This window comes from Sprattus sprattus (assembly GCF_963457725.1).
Source record: "Sprattus sprattus genome assembly, chromosome: 6".
Classification (NCBI taxonomy): domain Eukaryota; kingdom Metazoa; phylum Chordata; class Actinopteri; order Clupeiformes; family Clupeidae; genus Sprattus; species Sprattus sprattus.
In genome coordinates, this window is record NC_137925.1 from 15457500 (window position 1) to 15467124 (window position 9625).

The 9625-nt window shown below is 44.5% G+C and overlaps 1 protein-coding gene across 2 annotated transcripts in view; it reads left to right on the top strand.

Moving 5' to 3' along the window:
- The first annotated feature begins 4286 nt into the window (after nucleotides 1-4286).
- Nucleotides 4287-9625, top strand: part of cgnl1 (cingulin-like 1) — a 50085-nt gene continuing 44746 nt past the window's right edge. For both annotated transcript variants that reach the window (XM_080840452.1, XM_080840453.1), the window contains exon 1: nucleotides 4287-4418. The gene's annotated coding sequence lies outside the window, so the exon portion shown is untranslated. The remainder of the gene's footprint in view (nucleotides 4419-9625) is intronic.

The following is a 9625-nucleotide window of genomic DNA, read 5'->3' on the forward strand; positions in this document are numbered from 1 at the left end:
TGATTATGGACGTAGGAGGTAAAATGAGAGAACTAGCCAGCAAACCCCATCTCGCCGGAGGAAACACTGAGCATGCTCCGTGGTGCAACAGAGGGCCCATTGTGTGCGGCTGTAACCAAACCCTGCGCCGGGACCTGGAGATTAAAGGCCCGAGGCTCTCCTTCTCTCCCACGGGAATTGAGAGGGAGACGCAGCCTACGTTGCCACGAGGGAGCGCAGCCGCCCCCTCTAGAGTCGTGACCGATGACCTCAAATGTGTTCTGCTTTCACCGTGGGCCGCGTGCGCCGCGGTGCGTGTGGAGAGCAGAGCCGCAGGATGCGTTCGTCACAGGGCTTCTGTTCTGCACGAGCCTCTCTTGGGCCAATGGCCCATTAAACGGAGCTGGGAAGATTTCAATGTACAAGGAACCAAGTAGCCTACTGCCGATTTAAAATATAAATAGAATTTGAGTAGATTTATTTTCTCTTTAATCTGTCGTCGTATAGTGGTCAAATCCTTAGTCATCACTAAATCCATGCAGAAATCTATTTAAGATTATTTTGCAATTACCTTATGAATGGTCGGTGTCAAAGTGGCTTTGGGAAAGTTAGAGGAGTCTGGAACACACATCTCCCCTGTTTTTCATAGAAGTGATTACTCACAAATTGGTTTGATTGAAAAATTGACCCAAAATTGTTAATTCCACGTGCACTAGTATACAGAGTCGGTGTGTCACAGGAGATAGAGTGAGTAAGTAATATATAAGTAATATCCTACCAATGCACTATGTCAACACTGCCCAAGCAAGATTTCATCGGATAGTGGTTTGTTTCTGATGGGTTGTAGTGCTGTCAGGTTTACGCGTTATTAACAATTTTTTTTATCGCGCGATTAATTAATTAATTTATTTTTTAACGTTCTTTTTGGCCTCGCAAAGACGCAAACTGTGTAGTAGGCTCACGTTACGGTTTGAGTGAATGGTGAGCGCGAAATGGTTGATAAAAAGCTTCTGAATAGAACGTTTACCTTCAAAAGTTGTGTTGTGCAAAAGAAGCGAAAAGCACAGAAGTAGTAGGCTTACCTTTTATTGGTAACCTAACTGTTACGGTTCATTGTTTTTTTTTTTAAAGAGTGGCCTGACTTCTATGTTCACAGCAAACTTGAAAAAAAGAAAATATTAAGCCATGGTTTAACTCAAAATTAATCGCGATTAATCGCAAATGTTTATCTATTCTAAATGTCCCTTCAATTATTTTTTTTCCATCATTTTTATTTTATTGTAATGCTCTTATCAACATGGAAATGTGGATTGGCTTGCTTTATGCAATGTTTTATCTTACAGTTTTTATCGATTGCTTTGGGCATTTTCACAAAACCGAAATTACATTCTCAAAGCTCTTAGTGCATTTGGCAAAATAGCCTATATGGTTCAGCACAACTACATAGATCACCTTCAAAAGGTCATATCTCACCCAAAACAGTTCAGTCAAGCTTCAAAACCAAATCATTTTCTCATAAAAATAGTCAGTGCCCCCAAAATGAAAAGTTCCTTCCCGAAAAGAAAAGGACATTCTCCAAGCTTTAAATACATTTGCCAAAATAACCTAGATGGTTTATCAAAACACTATGGCACACCTGCAAAAGGTCATATCTCTCCCAAAACAGACAACTCATCAATTGAAACTAATTCCTTTTCTCATACTAATAGTCAGTGCCCCCAAAATGAAAAGTCCCTTTGGCATTGTTTAAGCACTGCAGGTCAAAACGTTTAGATGTTTTGTCAGTATGGCAGTGGACCATAGAAATATCCCTCATGTGCACATTTCAATCTGGGCTTACAGTCCTTTGACACTGAATGGTTACTGTAGTAGATGTTTTCTTTCCAGAATACTATGTGTATCAAACAGAAACAAATTCAATTGTTACAGTATGTAATTGCAAAACAGAAACAGAAAATGTGTACAGCAAAAAACACTGTCAAACTAAAGTATAGCATACACTACTGTAACAAAACATACAGAAGGAAAGGAAGTCTTCAGTCTTCGTCCTCACTCTCCTGCTCAGCCTCACGCTCACGTCTGTCTGGCCACAGATTCTCATCTACATCGCATCTTACAGTATATTCTCCTTTGCAATGCAACGTAGGAAGAATCGGCGTGCATGCCACAACCATCCCCTGCAATGATCGGCCGTTACATCCTCACAAGCATCCATTGCTTGGAGGAGGGACCTCTGATTTAGAGCATGATGCTCGTAGACCCTCCACCTCCAAGCTAAAAAAAACTCCTCAATAGGATTTAGAAATGGGGAGTAAGGGGCTAGGAGCACCATCACCATCCTTTGATGGGCAGCGAACCATGCCCTGATGAGCGGGCCACGGTGAAAGTTGACATTGTCCCACACAATTACATATGTCGGCAAGTGAGGCCCTACCAAACCCCCCTCAAGTAGAGGGATAAGATCAACGTAAAGGCGGTCTAAGAACACCAGGAGCTTCTGGGTGTTGCATGGGCCGATACTTGGAATGTGGGTGACTACCCCGTTTTCAGATATCGCAGCACACATTGCAAGGCAGTTGCCCTTGCTCGTTTGGTGCTTCCATGTTCATACTTGTCAACTGTACTGAACTTTGTCAAGCCCTAGATGTTTGATGGAAGCATTTACTGTATACTCCTGGATAGCACCTGTCAGCTAACTAAAACTACTGAGTGATTGGTGATCGGATGTGAGAAACTGCCCCTTGATTACGTAGTAAAGTTCTAGTTGCACCTGAAAAAATGAAGCCGATGATCCAAGAGATCCATATTGCAGTTTATACCATGATGTTTTTCATGGTATTATGTGCCTGAACGATTGTGACAGTGGAGTGAACTATTCTGCAGGTGATGATGTACAGAAGGAAATTATGCCAACATGTTTTGGAGCGAACAACCACTTGACTGAGAAGCAACAGTCAGTTTAGACCAGCAAGATGTTTTCAATTGGTAATTGGGCTAACTGAAGGCAATTGTACCTAACCATTTGCACAGATGTGCTAAATCATTTGACATGTGTGCAAGCTGTAGGCAATTGTACTTGTCATTTGCAAGGAGTTTCTAAGGAATGAGAAATGCCAATCGGTTTTGAACAAGTGCCCAGTGGTTTTGAGGTTTGCACGTGTTGTTTTGAGAATGTAATTTCTGTTTTGTGAATCTGCCCAAAGCAATGGATAAAAACTGTATTGAAAAACAACATTGCCAAACAGGGCGGTACAAAATAAAATGATAAAGTGCACATTTCAGATAAACAAGGACTCAGCCTATAGTGCAGTTAACTATGACAAAAATGCGATTAATCGCGATTAAATATTTTAATCGTTTGACAGCAATAGTTGTAAGCTTTTCCTCAACCACTCACATATCAAATCTCGCCCTAGGAGCACACACAAAAGCAACCAAAATGTAGGCTACCTGTCAGGCTAATATTTGGCAACTATAAATATTCCGTTTTTTAGCTTGGTCCAGATTACAATATTTAATAATTTGTTCCACTTGGCTCCCCAGTGTGATAACTTCACTCTTTCACTCGAAGGAAACCTGAAAAGGTTTATTATTTGAGTGTTTATTTTGTCATTGCACTTTTGACTTAATTTAGTTCGGTAAGCCCTACGTGGATTGGAAGTTGTATTGAGAGGAAAAGACATTGATTTAGCCTCGATCAACTATGGCCAGCAGATGGCGGCGTTGTTCTGATAGAATTTGCAAATAGGGCGTTGCTATGTGAATGACCCACCAATCTTGCCTTGTACCCTTGCCGCTGTAACAGTGGATACACAGTAACATCTCAAAATAAAAATGAAACATTTTTAGTTTTAAAATATATATTTAAATGGATCTGGAGTTCAATATTTTGTTATTTTTTTGGTCTGCAGGTCAGTATATTTTAGGTCTACAAGTTTAGTGTCTGTCAACCTCTGTCATCTGTTGTGAAAGATTATAAGCCTAAACATTTTTGCTCGGAGTCTTGGGAGTTTATGTAACTAAGAGCTAATATCAGCCTGAATTTTTAATCCGATTTATTTTTTGAGTGACGGGCGCACAATGCTACCTGCCAGAAAAGGTCATAACCTAAGCTTAGCAGGCTGTAGGTGATCGCAGATCAGAGCAAGTTTTACCCCGATATCAAAAAGCAGTCGTGTAGAGCAGAGTAGACTGATCCAGGGCCAGAGCGGTATTCGGAACTACTCCCGAGAAGAGGGCGGGGAGGGGCGTTCCGAAGAGGGGGGTGGGACTTGCAGTGCGCCAGCACTCGGCTGGTTCAAGGGAGTCGCAGAACAAGACTTGCAACAAGTGGCTTTGATTCAATCTTGCAAGAACTATGGCACTCTCTAGTTTAAATACTTTAGGATAATTTCATCCTGCTGGTAACTAACGACTCCGCTGTTTTTCAGTCGCTGCAGGTAAGTGAGGAAAGTTTCGCACTTTCATAAGTTTTGTTTGCTTGCCTGCGAAGCGTCAGAGCGTGGGAACTTTGCAAGGCAGCGGTGGGATAAGCTTTGTAGTTCACTTTTTCTTCTGACAAACTCTGGGTAATAAACAACACACATGGTTAAGAAGTGGTTTGATAATAATTTACATGCACGACGATCTAGTAAGACACACATACCTATTTTCCATAGGGTAAACAGTAAATGGAGTTTGTTATTGTTTCTTGTCAGTGTCCAATGAAAGGACACCTGTTAGATAGAGCATCTTGTGTGTAGCTACGTGTTGCAGCTGGTCAACTTTACAGTAAGTTTTCTTGCGGGTAGCCTAATTTCAGCTAGCAAACTAAACTAAACTGAAGGGGATCGATTGTTATCGTCATACTGCCGAGTTTCAAGTAAAAACAGCTGATTAGACGGGTCCTGAGACTACGCAACACATATAACGATTAAAACCTACAGCGAAGTTAATCAAATGTTTACGTCATCTATCCATATGGGCACTGCTACAACATAGACCTAGTTGAAGAAATCCTAACGGCATGGGTTTCAACCAAATGTTGTTTCGCCATTGTGGCCTATTGCAGTCTCGTAGTAATTCCAGTGTAATGAGCTGAATACGAGACCCCGAAGTGCTTACAGTAGATTGCCCGTATGTAATCAAGTTGACACATCAGAAGAAACCGGCCTTACCTCCTGACACTAGCTTTCCCCTAATCCTTATTTTCTTTTTTCTTTTTTTTTTTACTACTAATCCCTTTTTTTCTTTTTTACTTTTTTAGCACGAAAAATATAACAACTGTTTAGTATGAGGCTGAAGTATGGAACTTCCGTTAACCATTACTGCTTGGTGGAAGTGTTGAGTGAAGGTGAGAAGGTTGTTGTAGTGGTACACACCTCTATGGCACCTATATGGAGTGGTGTCACTTAAGATGCACTTTATGCCAGAACATCAGTAGGAAGAGATTGGTAGTGTGTGTGTGTGTGTGTGTGTGTGTGTGTGTGTGTGTGTGTGTGTGTGTGTGTGTGTGTGTGTGTGTGTGTGTGTGTGAGAGAGAGAGTGAGTGAGAGAGTTTAAGTATGAGTCTGATTGTCAGTCTGAGATTAGAGCTGGGGTCTCCTTCTCCGCCTGACAGAGTAGAAAAACTTTAACAAAAGCGTTCCAAGCTTAGTCATGCCTAAACCTCAGTCAAGGACCCTCTCTTTTCTACTCCTTTCTGTCTCTCTTTCCCTCTATCTTACACTGGAAGGAAAAACTCTTCTCTGATCCTTCCCTCTCTCTCTCTCTCTCTCTCTCTCTCTGTCCCTCTGTACCTCTGTACTGCACTGGGAGATCAAAGCAGCTCCCCTGACATCCTATGCAGGCTGGGAGTGTAACCTTTGCTCCAGAGCAGACAGAGAGGATAAGGTACTAGTCATGAAGCAGGAGAGAGAGAGAGAGAGAGAGAGAGAGAGAGAGAGAGAGAGACAGAAGAAGAAGAAGAAGAGTGGGAGAGTAAAAAGAGGAGAGAAAGGAAGACAGGGGGAGGGAGAAGAATGTGTGTGTGTGTGTGTGTGTGTGTGTGTGTGTATATATATTTATATATTTATATATGTATATATTTGTTTATTTTAAAGACTCGTAACATGGCATCCATCTGAATAATTTGTCTCCCTTATAACGGCTCTGATGTAACTTAGTGGGGAAATAAATAGGAAGGGGGGGGGGGGGGGGGGGGGGTGAGGGAGAGGAAAGCATGAACTGTGTGTGTGTGCGTGGAGGGGGTGTACTGTCCCAGTCAGTGAGCATTTCCTACCATAGCTGGTGCGTGTGTGTGTGTGTGTGTGTGTGTGTGTGTGTGTGTGTGTGTGTGTGTGTGTGTGTGTGTTCTCACATAGCTGAGGCAGAGGGCCACTTCCAGGCACACAATGGCAGGAAAGAGGCTGCTGGAACACCTCACAGATCCCTCTACGACACACACAGGCACACAGACACACAGACACACAGACACACAGACACACACACACACACACACACACACACACACACACACACACACACACACACACACACGCACACACACACACAAACACATACACACACACGCCACACACACACAAGACTACAGCTCAAAGAGACTATTGTCCACTCTGCTCTACCTCTCCTCTCTTCTTTTTCTCTGTTCCTGTCTGTCTCTCCTCTCTTTCTTTTCATCTTTCTCTCCCTCACTCCTCTCTACTCTTTCTCTCTCTGTCTCTCTCTCACCCCACTCCTAACTGCTCTCTCTCTCTACCTTCCCTCCACTCCTCTCTCCTCTCTCTCTCTCCTACTCATCTCTACTCTCTCTCTCCCCCACTGCTCTCTGCTCTCTCTCTCTCTACCCCCTCCACTCCTCTCTACTCTCTCTCTCTGTCTCTCCCTCCCTCTCCCCCACTCCTCTCTCTCCCTCCTTTCCTCTTAATGTCTCATCCTCCATCCCTATTCTCTCTCAGTTCAGTTCAGTTCAGCTGAATGTTGCTTTATTATAATGACTGGTTACGCAGTGTTACCCTAGTAGAATGATAACAAGACTGTGTAGCACCAATAGTCGCAAAATAATTTCTGTGTCCCACTCTCTAGTGCGCCTCTCCCCTCCCCCACTTCACCAACACCCCCCCCCCCCCCCCCCCCCCAACACACACACACACACAGACTCAGATAATAGAGTGGGAAGTGTAGCTGTGTACTCTACACTGTGTCTCTCTATTGTTCTGTCCCTCCGTGGGGCGATTGGTAGCTGGGAGCCACTGTCCTCTGGGGTATTGGTAGGAAGTGTCCGTAATGCTGTTGCCGTGGCAGTGCTCCTGTTCTCCCTGTTTGCCTCCAAACACAATCAACTGCCACAACAATACCCCCTCCCCTCTAGCCCACTGCCCCTGCTACCACAACTAAACAAAACCTCTTAGTCATTATAATCTGAAGTGTCATTTAGTGGCAACTCCTCCCCTGCCCTTACTCTTGCTCTGTTTCTTACACACACACACACACACACACACACACACACACACACACACACACACACACACACACACACACACACACACACACACACACACACACACACACACACACACACACAGATCTCTAATTCCTGGATTGCTGTAGCTGTGTAGCTATCTGCCAAGAGTTTGCGAGCAGCAGCTTGGGTGCAGTGAGTTCACTTGTTGCTGGTGTTTGTGGACACTGTTCCCTGTTCCCAGTGCTGTGTGGGCGGGCTTCTGAGGTGACTCAATCCATGTGAGGGATCTGAAGGGTAGATGTGAAGGATCTGGATAGTAGATGTGAGGGATCTGGAGGGTAGATGTTAGAGGTGAGGGATCTGAAGGGTAGATGTGAAGGATCTGAAGGGTAGATGTGAAGGATCTGAAGGGTAGATGTGAAGGATCTGAAGGGTAGATGTGAAGGATCTGGAGGGTAGATGTTAGATGTGAAGGATCTGAAGGGTAGATGTGAAGGATCTGAAGGGTAGATGTGAAGGATCTGGAGGGTAGATGTTAGATGTGAAGGATCTGAAGGGTAGATGTGAAGGATCTTGGAGTTTGGAGTCTGATTGGAGTCAGGGTTGATGGAAAGGCTTTTGTTCCAACAGGAAGAGCAGGGCCGTGTTCTCCATGTGATTGTTTGCGAATCGAGAACTGGCCCATTATCAGCGGGGCCGACAGGAAGCTGATATGAATTCCAGTCTGCTCCTGACGTGTCGGGGTTGGGGGTTGGGGGTTGGGGGTTGGGGGTTGGGGGGGGGGGGTGGTCTCCACAGCAAATGGAAGTTTCTCCTCTTACCTCACACACCTGAGGTCTCAGTGCGCTTGCTGTCTGACAGGAACGATGGCCAACTCCACTTTTGTTCTTGCATTGTACACTGCGGGTTGGATTGGGTTACATAAGGGCATGCTGTGAATGAATGAATGAATGAGTGAGTGAGTGAGTGAGTGAGTGAGTGAGTGAGTGAGTGAGTGAGTGAATGTGAGAGAGAGAGAGAGACACACACACACACACACAAATGGTGAGTGAGTGAGTGAGTGAGTGAGTGAGTGAGTGAGTGAGTGAGAGAGAGAGAGACACACACACACACAAATGGTGAGTGAGTGAGTGAGTGAGTGAGTGAGAGAAAGAGAGATTAGCCTTGTTTTAGGATGGCATTAGACCTTCCGTGCCTGTGCCCACCTGTGTGAAATGTTCTGCTCTCCGTCCAGTCTCGTTTATCAGTCTGTGTTCGGTATTTTAAAACCCTGAAATCCAGTCCTCTCCTCCTGAAGAGGTGGTGTGTGTGTTTTGAGCTTTTTTCTCGGGGGATTTATCCAGATTAGTCTCTAACAGCAGCCAATCACTCTCTCCTGTCACGCCAATCCTGGCATGATTTGAAAGACATGTCTGCCTGCCCTGTCATCATGTAAACAAACAGACGGGACGCTTTGAAGGTGACCGCGGCGTGTGTGTCTGGTGTGGTCAGAGGAAGGTGGGGGTTGGGAATGAGGCATGCTGGGAAAGTTTAGCAGGTGTAGCAGGTCTCCTCTCTCTCTCTCTCTCTCTCTCTCTCTTTCTCTCTCTCTCTCTCTCCCCCTCTCTCCCCCTCCCTCCTTTCTCTCGGCACACCCTGTGGGGTCTCTCAGAAACGTAGACACTCATCATGTAGTCATGACGGTCTGTGATTTAGTGTGGTAATGCTTATCTCAGGTTAAGTTGGAAGTAAAATATGTAAATCACTATGTCATGGTGGCGAACTATAGAACACAGTGTAAATGAGAACAGACAAAATGGACAACCCTGAGAGCTCTTAAAGGGTAGGAAACAAAAAAGGCCTTTCAGCCACTTGTTAAAAGTGTCAAGCTAGTCAAGGCTGTCCTTTGTCACTTTAGTTTTAAGCCCAGACAGCATTTCTCTCTCTTGCTTTTTCTCTCTCACTCTCTCGCTCTCTCTTTCTCTCTCAACCGTCCTCCCTCCTCTACCATGCTGGCCCTATTTTTCTTCCCTGTCATGATTGCTCCTTTTTTTCTTGTTTCATCTGAGTAATAGTGCAGAAGGGTTATGTTACTTCCCGCTCAACTTCTTTACAACACACACACACACACACACACACACACACACACACACACACACACACACACACACACACACACACACACACACACACACACACACACACACACACACACACACACACACA